Source organism: Pinus tabuliformis, chromosome 5_1, assembly GCF_031772625.1.
Source record: "Pinus tabuliformis cultivar Carrire ecotype Pingquan chromosome 5_1, CPIR1, whole genome shotgun sequence".
In the NCBI taxonomy this organism is placed as follows: Eukaryota; Viridiplantae; Streptophyta; class Pinopsida; order Pinales; family Pinaceae; genus Pinus; species Pinus tabuliformis.
Window position 1 is genome coordinate 481,120,646 of NC_142305.1, and position 24,828 is coordinate 481,145,473.

Genomic DNA, 24,828 nt, shown 5'->3' on the forward strand with positions numbered 1-24,828 from the left:
AAAATTATGAACCTGATGGGATACGTGGTTGCTATAGGAAGACACACAGTCCTATAGAAACCTACATAAACCCTACAGGATCAAATTTGTAGCACTAGTCTGAGAACTTTGAAGACCACAACACTTCAAAAGGCTCAAAAAATAGGTTTGTGTAGCTACATGGTTTCCTCTAGGTTGTTATAGGATCATTCATCATGAGGAATCAACCACACTAGGTCAGCTACAACAATAGTACTTTGACAACCTGAACCAGGGGAATTTCCATCAGCAATAAAAAAAAATCAAGTCCAATGAAAGGATTACTGAAGTTTATAAATCGCACCTAAGAGGGAATTCCAACAGTCACATCAACCCTCTAGCCACTACATCAAGGTTCCAACAATATATCATAGTTTCAACAACTATATCAGAGTTCCAATGATCACATCAGCAGATCTAGTAGTCACATTAGTAGCTCCAACATCACCTGCAAAAGAACATCCAGGGTAAGGCTCAGGTATGCAATCCTATAAACCTTTCCTATGAACTTATTTTAGCTTGAAAAATGTTGCAAGTGTATGAAGGAAAAGGATTTTTATAGTCACATTTAGTAGCAGAGCAACCCCATCCTTATCTAGTAGTTAACTTCACTTTTCCACCAAGACACCCACATTTGTGGGAGAGGAACAAGTCATAAGTGAATAGGAGTTGATAAAGTAGGTTGTAATCATTTAGTCATGATGGAGGACAAGGAGTTGGAATGGGTAGGTGAGGTCCAACTTAGTTAAATCAAAGCACTCTAAGTTTATTTTACATGCAATATTGTTTATGTGAAAATAAATAAATAAATAATAAAAAATAAAAATAAAAGTAAAAGGGTTGGCCCACCACCTTTCGAAATATAAAAGTGACTACTACAAGAACCTACAAGCACTGCAACAAGATATAGATAGGTTGCTACAAGATTGTATAAGCTACTACAAGAGACAGACATATTGTTACAAGAAGTCATTAGAGAAATTTTGAGGTAAAAAATGGGCCTCAAAACAAAAATGTACATCCAAAATCAACTTTATAAGAATCAATAGGATTCAAGATGATGATGTCAACCATGGGGGATGATTCACCATTTTTGTAGGAAAAAAAAGTAAAAAGATTAAAAAATTAAAAAACTATTTTTAAACTCATATTTTCAACTTATCTCCCTATGATTTCACTCAAATTTTGAGCAGGAGCACCTGTTGGATGGAAAACTTAATTCATCATCCAAGGAGTACCCATATTGCATACTTTTTATGGACCATGCAACATAAAAAATTAAAAAAAAATAAAAATAAAAATAAAAATAGATTGAGAAATACATGAAAAATGTGATTGCAATCATGTTTTTCATGTATTTTTCATTTTTCATGTAGCAGTGTCCGTCAAAAGTATTCAACATGGGTAATCCTTGGATGAGAAATTAAATTTTACCTCCAACGAGTGCTCCTACATGAAATTTGAGTGAAAATGTACGAAGATATGTTGAAAATACGAGTTGAAAAAATAGTTTTTTCCTTTTTTCCTTCTAAAATTTGATGATGTAATATAATCTTCTTTTATTATTTCCACTATTATTTTATAATATTCCTTATGAGGCCCATTTTAGACCTCAAAATTTCTCTAATATAACAAACTGCTACAAGAGAGCTCCAATATAAAAATTTTGCTACTGGGGTGTTGGACAATGATTAATTAATTGCTACAAGGTACAAAGAAACATAACAAAGCTGCAAAGGATTTACTACAGACAGACTTAGTTGCATAATGGTAAATTCTCCAAGGGTGAAAGGTATCCAAGTCACCAGGTTGGTCATTATATCATTCCCTTTTTTTTCTTTAGTTTATTCACCATCATTTCTCCCTTTGTAAGAAGAAAGAGCTTTGTGTTAAGTGTTTTCAATTCCAAAATTTAATGAGCAAAGTAGAATTCTGATTGCTAGTCAAGGGTGTTCATGAAAATTTAATGGATAATATGTTGTGTCATGGCCAAGAATACAAAACTCAATCCTGCAATTCAAAACTGAGGCCACCATTGTCAAAATTATTCCTTTTTTCATAGCTTCTACGAGAAACTCGATTTCCTGTAGCAACCCCTGTTCGCCACCAGATTGCTTGGTTTTTTCTCTAAGAGGAGTTTTACAAACACTAGAAGGTAAAGATATTGGGGTAAACCCTCAATGTGTATTTTGGGAGGTATCAAGGACACCTAGATTCCTATGAATTAAAAATTGAGTGCTACAAGCAAAACCCTAGCTCTACACAAGAATTCACAGTCTGCAAATATAGGAGGAGGATTTAAGAGGATAAAACCCACCAGCGGAGAGAGAATCCATCAACATATTGAAGTGCTTACCATTGTCCAAAATTGCAACCATAAGGGATTATTTGAAAGGATAAAGAGATAATATGATGATATTGTGTTTGAGTTTGCAGTCAATTTACAAGATCCAAGTGGCTAAGAATTTGTATCAGTGATAAGAGGCTGGGCTTCAATGAGAATGGCAGTAGTAATAATGGATGCCAATAAATATTTTTTTTTTCACAAGGAGAAGTGTAAAAGGAAGACCAAGAAGACAAACCAAAATAAAGGTTTTTCCCTCACAAATATAACCCATTACAATTGAAGAATCACCTGAGAGGAAGAAACAACCTAAACCTACATTAGAATTTCCTTGGGAAACTAAGATAGGGGAGAAATGTAGATAGATGAATACAAAGAAGAGAAAGAGGAGGAGCAACACACACACAAACAAATAGAGAAAGAAACAGGCCAACATACATGAAGAACAACAGGGCAAGGAGGATGAATAGATGGTGGGCTCCAGTATTGCAGCAATAATGCTGCAACTCATGGGACTCCCTTCTTTACTTATATCAACCCGGTAGTTCGTAACAAACTTGGAAGCGATGGTGTTGTATGCACAAGTACTAGCTCTTGCCGCAGCTATCACTTGGTCAGCTGGCACAAGTCCTACTAGGGGCTTAAGCCAACTTCTATGAGCTCTTAGAAGAATCTTTTTAACTGATGGACGAAAGCTAACTCAAAGGAAGCTAATCTACTTGCGAAAAGAACTGAAAGCCAAAAAGTAACGCAAACCCTAGCAAACCCTAATTCTACCAGCTAGTCCTATTGATGCAAAGGAGAGAATGCAAACTACTGGAAGGAATGCCATTACTTCTATGAAGGTAAAATACATGTGTCTAGACTACCTCTACCTGAAGAAAACATCTTTTTGTATTTTTGAATAAGTTATTAGAATTATCATGCATGTGCTTTTGACTGGCTTTTTACTATGTAGGGGTGGATCAAGGAGGAGAAATGCTTGGAAAAGGTTGGGATGGTTTAGAGAGGGTCTAAGGAGTCCCTAACACTCTTCTGGAGAGTTTCACAAAGTTTAGCTATCAAGAAACCTCATTTGTGAGCTTCTACAGGAAGTCTGCAGGGGTTCTACAGGATGTTCAGAGATTTCTACAGGATGTTCAGAAATTTCTACAGGATGTTTAAAAAGTGGATTTTAGAGGATGGGTGAGTGAGGGAAGATGCATGAATGGATAGGGAGGTAGGATGGGGGCCTGGAGTCACCCAAGGACTGGTGGATGGAGTGGTGAGAGGGTGTAGAAGGCTGACTTGGCTTCAAGACGGCTAAGACAAAGATGGAGCAAGAAGGTAGGGTTTCGTGGGCAAAAGGATAGATGTGAGACAAGTAACCTAGCTAGGAGATGGAACAGCTAGCTTTGATGAAGCTTAGGCGGATGAGAGAGTGGTAGAGATTCCCTGCACGGTGTACATTCAACCGAATCAACAAAATCCTACAAATAATCAAAGTCCTAGCTAATCAAATCTAACTGTCAGTGAGACGAATGAACAGCAGCTTTATTTGGAAAGAAAACCATGTACATCAATCATGAAAACAAACATTTCAGAGATCTAAACCCATAACTAACTTCTGCAAATGGAAACAGTACACTAAGGATTGCATGGTCAAGCAAACTAGTGTTTTTGTTGGGGCAACACTGTTTCTTCAATTCCAGCCCCTGATCCAATAAGGATGAGGTGAAACTGAGAGTGTTGTTGACCCTTTTCTTGGAGCTTTATCTGTTATTATCCTACCAATCTATTTTAAACATCTGAAGCAATTCTATTCATAACCAGTGACCTATTTAACCAACACAACTAAATCTGCCCAACAGAAATACGCTTCAAATGCATAAAAGGAAAAAAACGATGCATAAAGGAAAGGTAACATTACAAAGAAGGAAGCCCTAGGCTCTTAGGTTGGGCCCAAACCTGAGAGCTATGGCTCCTATAGGAAACTCAGAGTTGATATAAAATCGGACTGCTTCTCATTATCAAAAAAATAGTCATAAGTCAAGAGTTATGCCAAAATGGCTACAAGAGAACAAAGTAAAGCTAGCAGCATTGTAGTGCAAAATATGCAATGGTTTCAAAAGTCCCTCACAAAGGCTGAGGCCTTAACATTTATACACCACGAGGGCCCTAGCTGGCCTCCTAAATCTATGGGACTTGGTTGCCCAAACTGTGAGTAGACAGCTCCTTCCAAAATCTGCTTGGCTGCCTTCTAGATCCGGTTTTGGTGGCCTTTGGAGCTCAGAGTTGGGGGTGAAGATCCCGAGGAAGGCTATTTAATGCCATAGAAAACCCCCCTACGAATCCTCACCCCAAGCTTGGCTATCTTCGAGCCCATGATTTCTCGGTTTTGCTCCAACATGTGTCAAAAAAACCCAAAATGAGCACGTGTTAGCCACCTAGGAAGAGTGACTACCCTTATTCGTACAAATGACATAAACATACTGAAAAATAATGCATAAGCTATGAAAAATGAAGGATTGAACAAGGATAATTAGGCCAAATGAGCCCAATAAGTTACCAAATTTGGGGCTCATCATCACCCCCCTACTAAATGGGTTGCTCATCCTCTGAGCAACTAGTCCAGCTCCTCTTCTTTCATTGCTTTAATTTCCACCCTCACATCCCAAGCTTCTGAAGTAGTATCCTCCTCACTATCATGGAATTTGGCCTTCCTTTCCACCTCTTCCCTCTGCTTATGCTCTTCTTCTTCTGTGCTTCCTTCTAACAATCCCAAAAGCAAAGGTGGACTTAGCTTGAGGCCGATCCAGCTGGCCTGGAGGTTCTCCATAGACTTCTTGTAGGGAGGCACTCATGTCAAGGCCTCCCTCATTCTAGTTGGAGTGTGATATTCCCTGATTTTGAGGCTGTGGGACAATGTGTTCCACCTATGGGTGCAAGCATGAACACAATTGTCCCCTAATAATCGCTCCATATCCTCGAAGTGTGCTATGGCCTGAGCCTGTCGATCCATGTACTCTAATAAAGCCTGAGAGTTGGTTTCTAGGTGCTGGTAGGCTGATATCGATGTTGTGGGGTCCCCTGGCTCTGCTCTAATCAGCAGTGGTTCATGTAGTTCTCGGTTCATGACATTTCTAACCTCTGCTGCTCTCTTTTCTTCGTGGTTTAACCATGAGGACATTACCATCAGCTGCATATCCCCTACTACTGTGTTGGGGTCCCATGAGGTTACATTTGGAAGGGCCAAATTATGCAGGTAGAACTCTGATAGCTTGGCCTTGTCTTCCAATGAACTGCTATTACATAAATCCATGAACTACTGGGGGTTTTGGATTTGGGAGATACCCCTCTGTGCCAATGTGTTAATTTGGAATTGCAGCCATTGATCTCTTAGGTATAGGCCTTAGGATTTGGCCGGCTGCCTACATTGCAGAGCGTCCATTGCCCAACTGGCCATGCAGGCCAATTGTGCCTCCTTTTCTTGCATCTGCTGTTTTAGAGATTGTATCTCTATGCCTGCTTGCAATTCCCTTTCCTGTAGTTGTTGGTTCAGTTCCTCAAGATCAACTTACATTCCTTCTTTTTCTTGAGGTTCTGCTGTGGTGTCCTTGGCTGCTGTGTCCTCTTCTTTCCTCTGTCCTTGTACCTGTAGCTGTCGTTTGAGCTGCTCATTTTCTTCCTATAGAAATACTCACTGGCAGTTTCCCACATGTTTTGCCATAGCCAATTCTCTTCTTGCCTCCTTGAGTTGTTCCTCCAAGGGACCTATATCTGCTACTCCTTTAGTCTTGGCTATTCTCATCCATGTGTGGGTCCTCACTCTTTCTTCCTCTAGTGCAAAGAAAAGCGGCACTGTGAATTTCTGTGGAATGATTTTTCCGGCCTCCAAGAAGTTATAATAAGAGCCCAAGCTGGGCTGGGGGCTAGGTTCCATAATGTGCTCTACCTCTTCTTCCTTTTGTGGTGATTTGGCTACCTCCCCTTCCATTCTTTCGGTCTCCTTGAGCTTGGCCAATGTTTCCTGTAGAACAGCTTTAGCATCCTGTAGAGAGGCTTTTGAAGCCAATATTTCCATTCTCTCCCTCCAGGTAGATGTCTTCGGGTTCCCCCGCTCATAAGTGACTAAAGCTTTGGAGGGGGACTTCTCCTTTGGCGAGGTAGGGGTGTCTTCAATGGTAATTGGGTCTTTGGATGGAGGTTGGGGTCTGCCGGTTTTAATTCTTACACTTCTTCTCGCTTTGAAATACAGAGGAGTCTCCCTCTTTCGTTTTTCCTTTGGCTTGGGAGAGGTACCTAGGGTGGCCAGCACGGCTGCTACCTCCCTAGCTAGAATTTCGGCCGATTTCTCCTTCTGCTTTCCTTTTTCCGGACTTCCTGTAGAAAGTCCTGTAGTGGCTGGTTTCTGGCTTCCTGTAGAAATAGCCTTTTGGTTTTTTGTAGAAGCAGATGGCACCGTTTTAGCCTGCTTGGCGGAGGGTGCTTTTTCCTTTAGCTTGGCTGAGGCTGCCTTAGAGGTGCCCTCATTGGCTTGGACTTTCTCAGTCCTTTCTACCCTGCCCTGTAGTCTTTTCTCCTTCGGTGTTGGTGTAATTTTACCACCCCTTGTTTTGGCAGCTTGGCTTGTTTCTTGTGTTCCCTTGTGTTCTTTCTTTGGTGTTTTGCCCGGAGTTTCTTTTCCTTTAACTTTTGTCTCTGCCTGAGTGTGCTCCTTCTCCTTGCTGCTGGAGGAAGTGAGCTCCTCGACCAAAATTCAGATGTCATCACCCTTAGACATATTCCGAAAAGTTTCCCAGGAGAGAGGGACGGTGTAAGTGTGGAGTGCATTTCCACGAGGAGCTTGATAAGCCCATGATGCGCTAGCTGGTCTGGCGTCCCCTCTCTTAGTTTGGTGGCACACTCAATCATGGACTGCTGGATGAAGTAAGGAATGCTCAACTTTTGCTCTGAGGGTAGGTCCATTTGGTGCCTGAGTTTTGTGAGCAACCGTAAATGATAGCCATACACGATGCTAAATCACCCCTCACACGTAATATACTTCATAATTTGGAGGCTGACTTCACTCCAGAACGGCTGTAGGCTAGTTCTTCGAACTCCATTCTTGTCCTCTGAAAATGGTTTCTCTGGCAAGAAGAACTCTTTTTTAGCTTTCTGACCCAATTTCCTCTCCTCCTTATCCCAGGGTACCCCCATCGGTAGATCAATTACTCTGCTAATGAGCTGTGGGGTGAGTCTGAGGGTCAATCCTCTAAAGTTGACAATGGCCAATGTCTTTGACTTCGGCTTCAAGGACCTTAGGAATTCTTCTGTAATTTCGTCATCGTGACCTTGAAGCTTGTCACAGAATGACATCCAGTGTGCACGGGAAAACAAGTCCACCACCTCAGGGGTTTCCCATAATTTCTTGGAGTTTGAAGGCTCTTTTCTAATGAACCCTCCCGGCATGGTAAAAAACCTGTTTTTGTTGTTCTGAACTTGCCTGCTCGTGTACAGAAGGAGAGCTTCGGGATTTTTCTACACAGAGCGCAGAGCTATGTCTCTGTTATGCACACAGTCATATAAAATTCACAATTTCCCACCGGTGATCCTTGACAGTGGCTCAGTTTTAATTCAAAACCCTGGAGAAAATCTCGCATGCAGACTACGACGACAATTTCATGCAGCGATAAGAAAACGGCTTTTGAATTCATAAACAGACTTTATTCACACTTTCCCTACCCTCTCAACACGTTGAATTCACCACCTTTTGAATTATTTGCATGGGAAAGTTATGTTCAGGCCTACCTCACTAAGAATTGCCACCCTCGACGTGAACAGTCCAAGCTTCTCCGTAATGTCGGGCTTCCTGTAGCGCAGCTTCCTGTAGAAATCGTGCACGGCTTCTGGAGAACGTTACAGTGGTTCTGGACTTTCTGAGCAGGAACAAGATGTTGGAACAGGCCGAGAACTCAGGTGAACAGCCTTCTGAGGATTGAGGACGCGTACTCAGCTGCCAAATGGTTGTGAGTAAATGACTGCAGTGTATCATAAGTGATTCAGCCGGCCGATTTTGAATTTCTGCGGAATTCATGGCGCGGGGGTGAGCTGTCCCAGTCGATCTGTTGGCCGACGTCACAGCCATCATTCCGCGGCATGTCCCTGACCACCGAATTCTTCCCTCTGCATTCACCGCCGCCATTACTGTTATATTGCCGCTTCTCTCCGATTGGACGCTTCCCACGTGTCGATTACCCGTCTTTTCGACATAACCAAAGCCATTCGGATCCGACGACGCTGTCAGACTGGTTATGGTGGCCGGTTGAATGGATACCCGACTTGTTCAATCCGTTCATTCTCACAGTCATGCACATTTAGAGTATAGCTTATGTAATTTGACGAAATAAGGTTAGCTACTTACCTGTGCAACCGTGGACGTGGGTTTTTTCAGGCTTCAGGACGAGGAATATTGGATCTGCTTTCTGCTGCTTCATGTATGGGTGCTGGAGCTACTCTTCATTGGCTACTACTGTCCACGAGACCTTGAGACCCAATTTCCTAGTGGTGTATGCTGCATGCACCGGCTTCATGAGCTGCTGGTGTCTCCATAGTATGTGCTCCAGCCGGATCAGCTGCTACAAGATTCATGTAGGACATCCTGTAGTCGTTTCTCCTCCTGGGGTGCATGTCGAGATCATTGAGTCACGTTCACAGGTGCAAGGTCCTGAGATTTCCTTGACAGGTAAAGTGTGCGAGCCTCTGCATGCTTTATTTCCTCCTAAATTTTTTATTTTTTTTATCTGAAAAAACAAAGTTCTGGTATGACTGTGCAGGTATATTCGGCCATATGGCAGCAATGGTGGTGAAAGGAGGTGAAGGATGGAAGAAAAGAGTGGTTGCATGCCTCCTCAACGGGCTTCAAGCTTCAAATTCTTCTTCATAATCGGTCCTGGCCCGCCCAAAGGCTCTACAGGATGTTTCCTGTAGAAATACAGAACTTCTTGTAGAAAGTCTTGTAGCTTCCTGTAGAAGGCTAAACCATGACCAGATTGTGTCCAAACCTAGAAAAAAATGAGTGTTCATGGAGGGAGTTTTTGTAAGGTTGCCTGGTAGCTTGGTAGGGACCCTTGTCCTTGAGTTGAGAGGCTTCCTTTTTTCATTGTGTTCCTGCAACTTGCAACAATTTCCAGAGATTAAACCTGTTTTTTTTTTTTTTTTTCTTCTTTTTTCTCTTTTTCTTTTTTCCTTTTTGTTTTTTTTTTTTTTTTTTAAGAGACAGCAGGGGTGCCTCAATGAGGTTTTCACCCCTACTATCTGCCTTGGGCGCCTCAGAGAGGTTTTCACCCAAGGATCTTTTTATTCCAATTATTTTTCAGAGAGACAGTAGGGGCGCCTCAATGAGGTTTTCACCCCTACCATCTGCCTTGGGCACCTCAAAAAGGTTTTCACCCAAGGATCTTTTTGATTTGCCTTTTATATATATATATATAATGATGCTCAGGGTATGCCCAAAATAGAGGAAGAACCCTTCTCTATGACCAACACTAATTTTTCCACAGCTTTGATGAACTCTTGCCTCGAAAGAGATTTCCTGTAGATCTTTAGTCGATGCCCACTGATGAGCATGGTGATGGCTTCTTCATCAATGGTCCGGATAAGGACAGAACCATTTTCATTACACTTCTCCACTGCATATGGTCCTAGCCATCTTGTCCTCAGCTTCCCCTTGAAATCCTTATGTCTGGAATCATACAGCAGCGCCTAATCTCCCGGCTGGAATTGTTTGTCATTGAGGTGCCGGTCATGCCATATCTTCCTCTAAAGTTGAACCACTTCTGAGTGAAGGAGGGCCTACATTCGGTGTTCATCTAACCCATTCAGCTGCAATAACCTTTCTTGTTGAGCATGGTTGAGGTCTAGGTCCAGCTGAGCTGCCATCCTCAATGTGTTGTACTTGAACTCGATTGACAGCAAAGCTCTCTTCCCATAGACCAGCTCATAAGGTGTGAAACTGGCTGTGGTCTTCCAAGTGGTGTTGTAAGCCCAAGTGGCCTCAACCAGGCGATCTGCCCAATCCTTTCTGCTGCAGCTCACCACCTTAGTCAAAATCCCTTCTAATGCTCTATTGGTGACTTCCACCTGCCCATTTGCTTGAGGATGATATGGGGTGGAAGTCCTATGCTTGATCTTGTGATGAGCGAGCAAGTCTTCAATTAAGTTGGAGGTGAACTGGCTTCCTTGATCGGTGACTAACTCTCTTGGGTAGCCAAATTTGTAGAAGATGTTTTCTCTTAAAAACTCAGCCACCTTTTCTTCTATCGCTGCTTTGATTGCCTTGGTTTCCACCCACTTTGTCAGATAGTCTATGCACACAATGATGTAAGACCTTTGCCTTGAAGGAGGGTGATAGGACCCACAAATTCCATACTCCACTTCTCAAATGGCTCAAGAGTCACTTGAGGTTGGAGAGGAATTTCGTCCCTTGGAGTCTGTTTCCCCATCCTTTGGCATCGGTCACATTGGCTGATATATATTCTGACATCTTGATGAAGCGTGGGCCAATAGTAGCCCGCCTGTAGAATTTTGAAGGCAGTCCTCTTGGCTGCAAAATGTCCTCCACAAGGCCCATCGTGACAGATTAGGAGGATGTCAAAGACTTCCTCCTCCCTTACACAACGCCTTAAGATCTGATCGGGGCCAAGTTTGAACAGGTTGCCCCGATCCAAGGGAATGAGGCACTTTTCCTCACGATTCTGCTCTTCTCCTTTGAGGATAGATGCGGAGGGAACTGTGCTGAGACCAGGTAGTTTGCTATATCAACAAACCAGGGACAGAGTACTGAGATAGCGAACAGATGTTCATCTGGCATCTGGTCATCCACTATTCCTTCTTCCCCTGTAGGTAAATCCAATCTAGACAAGAAGTCAGCAACAACATTTTCTTTACCTGGTTTGTCAACGATAGTCAAATCAAACTGCTGCAACAAAAGTAACCATCTAATAATACGAGCATTCACATCAGGTTTTTTCATTAAATATCTAATTGCAGCATGATCAGTATGTACAAACGTTTGATAGCCAGTGATGTAGTGTTGGAACTTGTTCAGGGAATGGACCACGGCCAGGAACTCCTTCTCAGTTACAGTATAATTCAATTCTGCCTTGGATAGGTTTTTGCTAACAAAGTATATGGCATATGGAAGTTTTTCCTTGACTTGTCCTAAGGCTACCCCCATGGCTTTGTTTGAGGCATCCGTGTGGATGTGGAAAGGTAGGGCCCAATTTGGACCTCTTAAGATCTGGGCGGACACCAACTTATCCTTTAACTCATTCAGAGCCCTCTCACAATCGTCAGTCCATTTAAACTCAACATCTTTTGCTAAGAGGCCAAACAATGGCGAGGCTAGCTTACTGAAGTCTTTAATGAATCTTCTATAATTTCCCGCTAAGCCTAAGAAACTTCGAACATCTCTTACCTTCTGAGGAGGTGGAACCTTTTTTATGAGAGCAATTTTGTTAGGATCCACCTGTAATCCTTGACGAGAAATGGTATGTCCTAGCACGGTCCCTTCAGTCATTAGGAATTCACATTTTTCAGGACTGAGGGATAGGTTCATCTAAATGCACTTGGTTAGAACTTTTCCCAGATTGGACAATGCTTCCTGGAAGTTGGACCCATAAGGAGTGAAGTCATCCATATAGATTTCCACCGAATCATGGACCAGCTCAAAAAAGATGTTTAATACTACTCTCTGGAAAGTGGCAGGAGCTTTACATAGCCCAAAGGGAAGGACTCGGTAGGAAAAGGTACCCCAAGGACAAGTGAAGGTGGTCTTATCTTGGTCCTCCGAGCTGATTTGGATCTGATTATACCCGCTGAACCCATCTAGGAAAAAGAAAAACTTCTTTCCTGCCAATCCATCCAACACTTGATCTATGAAAGGCAGAGGGAAGTGGTCTTTCTTGGTGGCTTTGTTCAGTTCTCTATAGTCCACACAGATCCTCCACTTCCCATTTTTCTTGGGTACCAACACCAGAGGGGAAACCCATTCGCTGTCCGAGATGGGGTAGATGAATCCTGCATCCAACAATTTTTGCAATTCTTCTTTGACAATGTCTTTAAGGGATGGATTCATTCTCCTCTGAGATTGCCTGACCGGTTTACAATCTTCTTTAATGTAGATGTGATGGGTACAGACCGAAGGATGGACTCCTTTAATCTCCTTATAGCTCCACGCAAAAGCATCTAGATGACTGGCCAACAAGCTACATAGCTCCTATTCCTGGGAAGGAGATAGGGAGGAGTTGATCTTTAAAGTTCTCTCGGGGCCAAAATCCACATTCTTAACTCTGGGAGAGGTTGGATCAGTGACACAGAGGTCCATTAAGGTACTGGCTTGAGTATCCTCCACCAATTCCTCTAAGGACAATGCACTGGGAGGTGGATTCTGAATCAAGGTCTCAATCAAATCATCCTCGGTTTGAGGACCTCCCCTGGTGGTTTCTAAGGTGCACAAGGGTGCAGAGTATACCTCATCCTCTTCTCCTTCTTCCAACCAAAGTGGTAAGTCATGCTCTAACAAAGGTTGGGCAGGAGGGTATAGGACTAGCTGCTTGGACATAGGACCATTTTTGATGGTCATGTTTCCCGCTCAGCAGCTTATGTAAGCATCCGCAGTGGCTAACCAAGGCCTTCCCAAAATAAGGGGGTATCCAGTAAGCTTTGCCTTTGGTTGAAGGACCAAGAAGTCCGAAAGATACTCCCAAGAGTCAACAGAGACCAAAACATCCTCCACAATCCCTTCGGGAGTCACGGTGGAGCGATCTGCCAACTGCAGGACTGTCGAGGTCTTCCTTAAGGAACCCTGAAGGTTGAGTTTGAGCATGGTGTCCCTGGTCATCACATTAATGGCAGCCCCTAGATCAATCAAGGTGTGGGGTATGATGGTGCCATTGATGTGGACATCAACTACAGGACTCCCAGGATCCAAATAATTTAGACATATTACTTGCCCCAACATAAGATCAGACAGTTGCCCTATGACATTAATAGTTGAGGCATCTCTTTTTCGCCTGCCTGGGTGCCTGAAACACTTTTCCTTAACCAGTTTGTTCTATATCGGTACATCTTTGATGGCCTGGAGAAGTGGTATTCTCACACACAATTGTTTGAGTTCTCCCAGAAGTTCATTCTCTTTTGGGTTTGGTTGTGTGGTTACTGTTAGTCTCTCAGGAAAGGGTGGAATGGCTTTGGGTTCACTTTCCTATTTGTCTTCCTCATCCTCTAGGGGAGGAGGTTGGCGATCTGGAAGAGTCTTCCCGGATCGCAGGTTGATCTCCTGGATCTCCACAGCATAGGTAGGGCATGTTGTTTCCCCAGTATATACCTGTTGGGCCTGTCGGTTGTTGGGGTTCGGGTTCGGTTGAGCAGGCATTTGGGGTTGTCTTGGAGGAGCAGGAGGTAATGGTTGTGGTTGAGCCGGTGGTGGAGGCAAAATGGTGGGAGGAGTGTTGTACTGGGGCCTCCACCCCGGTTGAGGTGCATTCCACTGAGGCTGTGGCTGGACATGTGAGTGAAACGAATGAGTAGTGGGTTGAGTATGGTATTGAGGTGGGTAAGACCACGGAGGAGGTGCAGACCAGGAAGGATGAGCAGGGGGACCCCAAGAAGGCATAAGAGCAGATTGGTTGGGGCTATAATAAGCTTGGGATGCCCCTTGCATCCCCTGCTGGTAAGGTCTAGGTCCATGCGGCCTCCTTTGGGTGAAGAAGTAGAGAGGTTCAGTGGGTGCCTCAGTCCCTTGGTATATGGCTTTAAATCCTGGTAAGGTTGGGCATTGGTTTGTGGGGTGGTCCTCCTCACAAACGAAACATACCTCTACTGAGTGCAATGGACACTCGTTCTTAGGGTGCTTCCTCATACACCTGGGACAGAAGATGGCCAAAGCCCTCTCAGCTTCCTCTTTCTTTTGCTAGATTCAGAATGTATCAAGTTTCATGGAAATGGTCTATCTCACCTCACTTTTGAGGTCCTCCAGCTGATTAGCAAACTCATGCTTGGAGAAAGTAGTGCTAGCTGAAAGTGGGTTTCCCCTACCTCTTTTCTGGGCTGCCCTAGAGTGGTTTCTAAACACAGTCTTTATATCCTCAAAAGGTAGTTGGTAAATATCTCCTCCAGCTAGCATGTGAAGGGTATCTAGAAGGTCTTCAGGGAATCCTCGGAGTAGGACCAGCTTTAGAGATTCAGGGTCAAGTGTGCACCTGGCCTGTTTATAGCTAAGTTGGAACCTTTCCTCGTAATCTTCTAAAGACTCATCGTTTCCCATGGTCATCCGAAAGATTTCTCCCTTGGCTTTCTTGGAACTACATTAGTCCTGGTATTTGGTATTGAAAGCTTGCTGCATCTGAGCCCAAGTGGTGATACTGTTTCCAGGTAACCCCATGAACCAGCGTAATGCTGCATCCTTGAGGGTAGAGGGAAAGAGTTTCAATTTTTGCTCATCTTCTGTATAATCATAGGTTCGAAAAAGGACAACAAACTCAAACAGGAAGGTATCAGGGTCTTCAGTAGTCAATCCATGGAAGTGAGGTAAAGCGGAGGGGCTTATGTTTTTCATTTTCATGTCTCCATTGGTCTCTCAGATGGGAAAGGCACCTTCTATTCTCTCATCTTCTCTTCTACTGTTTCGGTTTTCAGCCATGGCTTCAGATGGAGTGTTCTCTAACTCTTCTTCTATTATAGGATCTTCGTATATCTCAGGAGGTTCACTGATAGGTTCTTCTAGATCACTGCCACCAAAGAAGAGAAAAGGTTGACTCAGTGATGTGGTGGGGGTATTGGGTAAGAATTTGCCGGTTTTATCTCTGTTCCTACGAGGCATGAAATGGAAAGACTTTTGATTGCTTTTGTTTTTTTCTCTGCTTGTACCTGCAAAACTGAAACAGATGGAATTGCAACTAACTAGAATCTATCTTGCGGGAATGAAAATGCGGAATTGAAATGAAAGCAGGAAAGGTCTAATCTATTCTACTGAAATCAAATTGCGAGAAAGAGATACTAGACTATGCTTGCAAAATTGAAATTCTATTTTACGCTTGCAGAATTGAAATTCTATGTTACGCTTGCAGAATTGAAAGTCTAATCTATGAAAGCAGGAAGTGTCTAGTTTACTTTTGCAGAAATGAAATTGCAGAATGGAAATGAAATAAACTATTTAGCAGAAGGCGAGAGTAGGAAAATAGAAGAAACGCAACAATCACCAACACTCTGACGCTTCCCCGGCAACGGCGCCAAAAAGATGGTGAGCTCCAGTATTGCAACAATAATGTTGCAACTCCTAGGACTCCCTTCTTTACTTATATCAACCCGATAGTTCGTAACAAACTTGGAAACAACAGTGCTGTATGCACAAGTACTAGCTCTTGCCACAGCTGTCACTTGGTCAGCTGGCACAAGTCCTGCTAGGGGCTTAAGCCAACTTCTATGAGCTCTTAGAAGAAGCTTTTTAACTAATGGACGAAAGCTAACTCAAAGGAAGGTAATCTACTTGCGGAAAGAACTGAAAGCCAAAAAGTAACGCAAACCCTAGCAAACCCTAATTCTACCAGCTAGTCCTATTGATGCAAAGGAGAGAATGAAAACTACTGGAAGGAATGCCATTACTTCTATGAAGGTAAAATACATGTTTCTAGACTGCCTCTACATGAAGAAAACATCTTTTTTTTTATTTTTTAATAAGTTATTAGAAGTATCATGCATGTGCTTTTGACTAGCTTTTTACTGTGCAGGCGTGGATCAAGGAGGAGAAATGCTTGGAAAAGGTTGGGATGGTTCAGAGAGGGTCTAAGGAGTCCCTAACACTCTTCCGGAGAGTTTCACAAAGTTTGGCTATCAAGAAGCCTCATTTGTGAGCTTCTACAGGAAGTTTGCAGGGGTTCTACAAGATGTTCAGAGATTTCTACAGGATGTTCATAAATTTCTACAGGATGTTTAAAAAGTGGATTTTAGAGGATGGGTGAATGAGGGAAGATGCATGAATGGATAGGGAGGTAGGATGGGGGCCTGGAGTGACCCAAGGACTGGTGGATGGAGTGGTGAGAAGGTGTAGAAGGTTGGCTTGGCTTCAAGACGGCTAAGACAAAGATGGAGCAAGAAGGTAGGGTTTCGTGGGAAAAAGGACAGATGTGAGATGAGGAACCTAGCTAGGAGATGGAACAGTTGGCTTTGATGAAGCTTAGGCGGATGAGAGAGTGGTAGAGATGCCCTGCACGGTGTACATTCAACTGAATCAACAAAATCCTACAAATAATCAAAGTCCTAGCTAATCTAATCTAACTGTCAGTGAGACGAATGAACAACAGCTTTATTTGGAAAGAAAACCATGTACATCAATCATGCAAAGAAACATTTCAGAGATCTGAACCCATAACTAACTTCTGCAAATGGAAACAGTACACTAAGGATTGCATGGTCAAGCAAACTAGTGTTTTTGTTGGGGCAGCACTGTTTCTTCAATTCCAGCCCCTGATCCAATAAGGATGAGGTGAAACTGAGAGTGTTGTTGACCCTTTTCTTGGAGCTTTATCTGTTATTATCCTACCAATCTATTTTAAACATCTGAAGCAATTCTATTCATAACCAGTGACCTATTTAACCAACACAACTAAATCTGCCCAACAGAAATACGCTTCAAATGCATAAAAGGAAAACAACGATGCATAAAGGAAAGGTAACAGTACAAAGAAGGAAGCCCTAGGCTCTCAGGTTGGGCCCAACCCCAAGAGCTATGGCTCCTATAGGAAACTCAGAGTTGATATAAAATCGGACTGCTTCTCATTATCAAAAAAATAGTCATAAGTCAAGAGTTATGCCAAAATGGCTACAAGAGAACAAAGTAAAGCTAGCAGCACTGTAGTGCAAAATATGCAATGGTTTCAAAAGTCCCTCACGAAGGCTGAGGCCTTAACATTTATACACCACGAGGGCCCTAGCTGGCCTCCTAAATCTATGGGACTTGGTTGCCCAAACTGTGAGTAGACAGCTCCTTCCAAAATCTGCTTGGCTGCCTACTAGATCCGGTTTTGGTGGCCTTTGGAGCTCGGAGTTGGGGGTGAAGATCCTAAGGAAGGCTATTTAATGCCATAGACAACCCCCCTACGAATCCTCACCCCAAGCTTGGCTGTCTTCTAGCCCATGATTGCTCGGTTTTGCTCCAACATGTGTCAAAAAAACTTGAAATGAGCACGTGTTAGCCACCTAGGAAGAGTGACTACCCTTATTCGTACAAATGACATAAACATACTGAAAAATAATGCATAAGCTATGAAAAATGAAGGATTGAACAAGGATAATTAGGCCAAATGAGCCCAACAAGTTATCAAATTTGGGGCTCATCAATAGGTTTCTCAGAGAATGAGCAACAGTTTCAGTAGGGGGGTATGATGGGCCTCCAAATTAGACACAAATTAAGGCCCATCTAACCTTTCTTAGGCACATAAATGCTACTTTAAATCTCTCCTTCTACACTCAACAATATTTTTTAGCTTTAATATGTTCTTAAGAAGGTTTAGAGATAATTTCATATTGTGTGCCTAATATTATTTATTTTTGCAAAATATTGAGTAAATTTTGAATAAGATAATATAGGGACTTGCTCCCTACTACAGGATGGACCAAGATTGGATGATAAATGAACTGGATATCATGAAATTATTGGCATATTTTGGAGGTCCACTGATTGAGAAATATGGGAATGTGTTCCCTGTTATTAAATGAAGATTTCTCCTGTTGGGAACCAGATCCACTTTTTGAGCGATTTTGGAGGGGAAAGTTTCCTTCTTTCAAGGATGATACATCCCCATCAAATTTCATAAGTACGAATTCGAATTTTCCTCTAGGGGCATGTATTTCTTAGTCTTATTTAGGATCAAACTTGTTATTTAACAACTTTACTTTCATTTTTAGGAGGAATGTACTTGGATTGACTCTAATAATGAATTTTGGTGCCATTTTTAGCTTAAAAAGCTTTGTTTTTTCATAGGACTTTGAATTTCCTTGGGCTTGGCCATCCCAAGAGCCTTGGTGCCCTGTTGTACAATTTCTTCATTTTTTTTAATGTATTTTTCACTTGCATATCTTATTTCCACATTGAGTATTCATTCTTCCTTTGTTATAGGTTATATTAGTTGAATGATTGAAGTGATTTTTTTTTAGGTTATTTATAGAGTCACAAGCATGATGCATCCTTAGAAAAACTTTGAAAATTCATACTCATCATTGAACTACTTGGATTGGTTTCCTAGTTCACAATTCTGGAATTTCTAGAAGTCTCTTGTAGCAAAATAAAAGTGATATTATGCTAAATTTTAGCACGTGTTAAGGAAGCTATTTTGAGCTTTTTCCACTTTTATAGAGTCATAAAAACATTCAATTTAATAAAAAAAATTACCCCATAATATTTTCACTTGATCGGGTTAGGCATTTGGTATGTTAACTAGCTCACTAATTCTTGAATTTCTATTTTTTGTAGTAATTTTCTGTTATTTTTAACACATCTTAAAAAGGGTATTTTTGAGTGATTCCACTTGGATTGTAGTATTAATAAATCCCAATTAATATACAAATTCACCCCATATCATTTTCATTCAATTTTCTTGGTTATTCAGTGAGATAAATCGGAGGAAAGAAAAGATGGCATACTAGGTATTTTAGTCTTTGCAAGTATAGAAATCATAATATTTTTGGTGTGAAGGTACGACTTTTGATTTATAGGTTTAGCATTTTCATCCTAAATTCTTCCTACAATCATCATCCTCTTTCTCCTCACTACAAAATTCCCTCAAAACTTCTCCACCAAAAGTACATTTTTGGGTCATTGAAGGACACTGTGTGAATTTATTTTTTGTAAAAGATGGGCCTCTAACAGGTTCTAAGCTTGGAAAATGCCTAATACAACCTTCATATACCTTCATCTACCCTTTCCCACATTTATATCGCTTTTTACACTCTCAGAATGCTCACGGATCCAATCTTGTAGCAAAACAGGCCAATCTTATAGCATCTTATAGCAATCTTGTAGCACCATGTAAACTTCGCCATATTTTCTCCAAAATCTTAGTTTTTTCCTCTTAGACTTGAATAATGACCCTTAGGCTCTAAAATTGTGATTTAGGAAGACCAAAGACGACTTATGACTTATCTTTTTACTACTACAACACATTCCAATAATTAAGGGTTAGTAGACATGTTCATGAATTAAATGGCATAGTGATGATTTTCAAGATTACTTTATGAAGCACCTAATGAACTTTTTTACTAGGTCTAATCTCTTTTGAATGCAATGATGGAGTTTTGGTTCATGCTCTTTGCTTTTTGCAATTAGAATAAGTTTTCTTTCCTTGTCTTTTGTTTCTTGCAATAGGTTAAGGTTTCAATTTCAAGCATTCCCATTTTTTAAATTAGTTTACGTTTGAATTCATTATATTCACTTCATTGCATCAGATAAATGAAATAATGACACCTTGTATGCTACACATATAGTGCTGACACCTCTTAAGTTTGTATGAACCTTGGGTTGATAATTTAATTTGGTAGCCTTAGGATTTGCAGCATTCTTGTTGCAATAAAGGGTCTCATTAGTAACCCTTATCATACTTTTCTTAGAGAATATTCATGCACTCTTCTTTCCAAAGTTCATACTTTTCTACAACGTAATCTAGTAATCCCATAGTTGGATTTTTATCTTCAACTATTGTTGCAGTGTTTGTTCGAACTTTCTTTGACTTCTTTTTAGCAAATGTCTGCTTCTAAAGAAGATTTCACATGGAAACAATTGTATCTTATAGATATTTATTGGCTCACTGAAGGGTAATATCATGGAGATCTATAGTTGGCCACCCTGATTTGAATACAAATCCATCCTTCTTCAAAACCTCTTTATGAACATGTTCATCATAATCAGGTATATGGGAGTGATTAGCTTTGTTTGGACATCCATGAATCTCCATAATAAATTTATATTTATGCCCCATAAAGCACAGGACAATATGTACTCATTTGGAGACGCCTGGATATCATAGAAACCTATCTTCAAGACCTACCTGAACATCATTGAATTGTATTTTTGTTTAGTCAACTTGACTACAATGTTTATTTCATTGGACAATATCCAATCTACATAATTTGAAGGAGGGTTTGCCTTAAGAACAAGTCTGCAACCAAAATATCCTCCATCCATGCAATCTCATTTTTCAAGCAGAGAATCACATTATTAGAAATGCCTTAAATAAAATTGGCATCATCCATGCAATCTCTTGTATTAACCAAGAAAATTCAATGGCATTTGAAGAGAAGTATTTTATTGCCTCATGTGATGTTTTGAAATTTTCTATAGAATTTGACATTTTTTCAAAATTCGGAATAAAGTGCCCATTACATCTAAATTAACTAGGTTATTTATCCTTAGGGAATATGGCATTGTGATTATAACTACAAAATATCATATGGTTCTAAATTAAATCCTTTCTATATACTCTCAAATTAAAAGGATACCAATATTCAAACTCTTTCTTCATGTGTTTCAAGAGATATGAGGGATTTTTTTATCAGGGGTCCCTCAAGGAATATATAATACCAAACTTGAGTTTTCCTTTGTTATGGCTTGATTAGAGAAACATTCCTACAATAATGTCTCCATTTTGAAAAATATGGTATGATGTGTAATAGGCCATATCTATTGTGGAATTTGATAATGACTTAATGAGAAATTTTCCATCCCACTGAATTCTTGTTCCAAGGCCAAGTAATATAGAATAGGCCCATTGATTAATCCAGCACTTGGTATACTCAAATACATGCCTAGCCTCATCATTATAATACAACTCCATCTAGGTCAAAAACTATGTTTTTGTAACACCCTCATCGCACATCTACCTAAGTAATCGGCCAAGCGGGGTAAATATGCAATGAGATGCCACTATAATGGGATTAAACCTCCTAAGTCACCTTAAGGAAGTGGAATCGATAGAAACACACCACACAGACCTTCCACATCGGCAACAGAACTCCCAAGAGCCATCCCAAACACTCAGGTTACCAACTCCAGAGACCAACTAAAGTTTTAACACATCAAACCCTTGGACGCTTCCTTGATATGGACAAGGGTGCGTCTGGGAGGCTCCAAAAGCTCCCAGAACAAGGGAAAGGGTGCTTCTGAGGAATTTTTTCCCCAATGATGTGTCTGCGACTCCAGGATTTTTGCCACTTTTTCAAGCCCAAAGCCCAGGTCACTACCCAAAACTCAATGGCACCTTCAGAAATGAAATTTCATAGCGGAACAAAGATACATTTGCAAAAACATCAATAAGGACTAGACTGGACCACTACTAGCCATGACAGGAATTTTGTCAAACATGTCACAAACATGAAAGCTATAGGTCTTAATAGAAAAACTGAGCATAGGGGTATCATACTTATCTGAAAATCGCTAAGAAGCATTGATGCCTCAACACATTAGCTGAAATTTCATCTATTAGGCCATAGATACATTGTTCATTCATTTACAAGTAAAAACATGATGAGATTCATACATAGCCACTGTCATAATACATGCTCATAACCAGCATAATAATAACAAAAATACCAAGGAAACAACAACCATATAATCCACAAATAAATAAATATAATAATCATGAAATAATAACAAGAGGAAATAACCTCATATTAATGAATGCAACGACCAACTAGGTTTGGTACTTCAACGAACCACTCGACCATAGATTGGTTGAACCAAATATTTCTTTCATCCAATCACCCCCATGCCATATTCCAAGCATGAATATGGGACTTAAAACCAAACTCAACTAGGGATTCTCAAGGCTACACCACCTCACCCTCATCAATAGAACCAGGATTTACCGCAATCCATCCCATATCACTAGGCCATAAAACAAGCATGGATTCCACTAGATTTCTGCACCTACACCATGAGGAATTTCCCTGTCTCCTAGTATCTAGGCTTTACCTCAATCCAAACTGGATCACTAGGCCCTAACTGAGGCTCCACCCTCTAGGCTTTACCGTATATCCCTCCATTAACTGACAAGGATTCTTAAGCCTCATCAAGGGCAACCAACTTTAGGCTTTATCATATATCCTATCATTAACTAGTTGAGGATTTCTAGGCCCACTGAGGCACATAATACCTGGCTTTACCACAACCCACAGACCAGTTTATGGGTCACTAGTCTAGTGTCTTTACCGCAATCCACAGTATGGTTCAGGGATCACTAGGCCATGTGTTCTTTCTTTTAGAGATCCACCTCACTCAGCTTCGAATCCATTTTTCAATCCAACTCAACCAAAACATGAGAACCCCACCAAGCCATGGCTATTTGAAAATGGAAAGGCTAGGATGAAAACACTGTCGCACCTGGAAAAACCAATTCCATGATACCAAAGAACCACATGCAATACCATCCATGCCAAATCTAGCACAGAAATCACACATGAAAATCGATACCTGCAAAGAATCATGTTGTAGTTGCTTGATCCTGCTCTTCCTTTCTTTCTCCTTCCTCTTTCCTTCTTTGCTTTTCTTGATCCTTTGCCAAAGTGCTCCAAGAAAACTCTAAGCGTTCAAGAGTGAGAGAGAGAGAGAGAGAATAATGGGAGAGCTCCAAAATTGAACTGACAAATTGTTATACTGGCCAAGCCTGCCCACTAATCCTCATAAGCCATTTTATTAATAAGGCCTCTATTTTCTTCAATTTCCATTATTTTCCTTCATTTTCCTCCTCACATGCAACCTGTGACCTTTCACCTTCCTTTTCTCCTAATTTCCTTTATTTTCATAAATAAATGTGCCAAAAATGCCATTTTTCCTTTCCAAATCCTTTTCCATTGCCTTTGCCAAATTCCTTTAGCCATAATAACCGAAATGAACACCCACTAGGATGTTTTTCCCAACATTCATCTTGGAATATGTGTCCCATGACCATGGTCTTATATATTTTTTTGTTATTAACTTTTTACATGGATTTTGAGCAAGGATGTTACAGTTGCCTTTTCTTTCCACTCAAGGTCACCTTAATTTATGCACGATTGGTCAGTATGGGCCACAAGGCATTAATCATATGACCTAGATATTACCTTTTTTGTAGGCTCCCTATACATGACTTCCTCCCTTGTATCCAAAATATTTTTCCTGATTAGTGGTCTTTCTTCTTGAAATTTTTTTCCCTTGAAATCCCCCACTATCGTTTTTCCATCTGTGAAATCTATAAGATAAGTTAATATATTTATTATTTTAAGTTTGTGTTTGTCATTTGGGTTCTTGATCTTCAAATCAACACACACCCTTTTAGATGAGTTTTCGCCTAACTCTGGAGTGTTAATTATAGGGATTACATTAAATGGTAAAACCCATTCATCCTTCACAAGGAACTGGGCCTTGAGGACAGGTTTTAACTTTAGATCCAACAAGGTCATATAATCGTTCACTGGATCATTGGGGACACTGGTTTCTATTCCAATGAATTTTTTTGTTACAACTATGAGCATGGGAAGGTCATACATAACCACATTGACTATTCGAGGCGACTTCAATGATAAACCAATCAAATCATGGTCATATAGCTCTAACAAGCATGGGGGCTTCTTAGGGATCTTATACATATGTTGATATGCAAGATTAAGGGAAGCCATCTCAGTGATAATAAACACATCAATATCATTGATTTCAAATGTACCATACTCACCAATCCAAAATAAATGAAAAAATAGCACTACATATAGAATGGAGTAAGAGTTGAATAATTTTAAGGTGGTTGCATATATCCTAGCATTCCATAGTAGAACATACTAGGATGGGAATTGTAACTCGCACACACAACCACCACCACAAGATAACTAATCATAAAATCAAAATGCATCACAAAGAGAGAGAGAGAGAGGATGTAAACACATGAATCTTACCAACTCGTGTCCCAAAGTTATATCTGACTTCTGGGTTGGTAAGTTAAATCTGACTTCTGGGTTGGTGAGTTAAATCTGACTTCTGGGTTGGTGAGTTAAATCTGACTTCTGGGTTGGTATGACTTCATCACATAAATAGTTTGAATATATGTTCTAATTTAAAACATACCCATACAAATTACTGAGAAATAGGATAGTGACTTCAATGATTTTATACATATTTTACCAATAGTAGTCCTTTGTTACTTCTCACTAGTGACAGATATCAATAAGAAAAATATTACACATCTTACTAAGAAGCATGCCATACTCTAGATTTTGCTTGTGCTCATGCCAACAAGCATAATTTTTTAATTTCAATGCTTATTTATAGTACGTTACTTTTATGAGAAATCATTCAGGGTCCACCCTATACGAATAGGCCCAAAGCACTTTGCCCAAGACCCTCAAAATTCAAGCATTCAAAGTAATGGTATACATTGGAAAGTATTCAGGAGTTTATTTAGTAGGAGATAGCCCATATTGTAGGGTTT

General features: G+C 40.8%; 1 pseudogene; it reads right to left on the reverse strand.

Moving 5' to 3' along the window:
• The window catches only part of LOC149165603 (leucine--tRNA ligase, cytoplasmic-like), a 99,134-nt pseudogene that overhangs the window by 17,938 nt on the left and 56,368 nt on the right, over window positions 1-24,828 (reverse strand).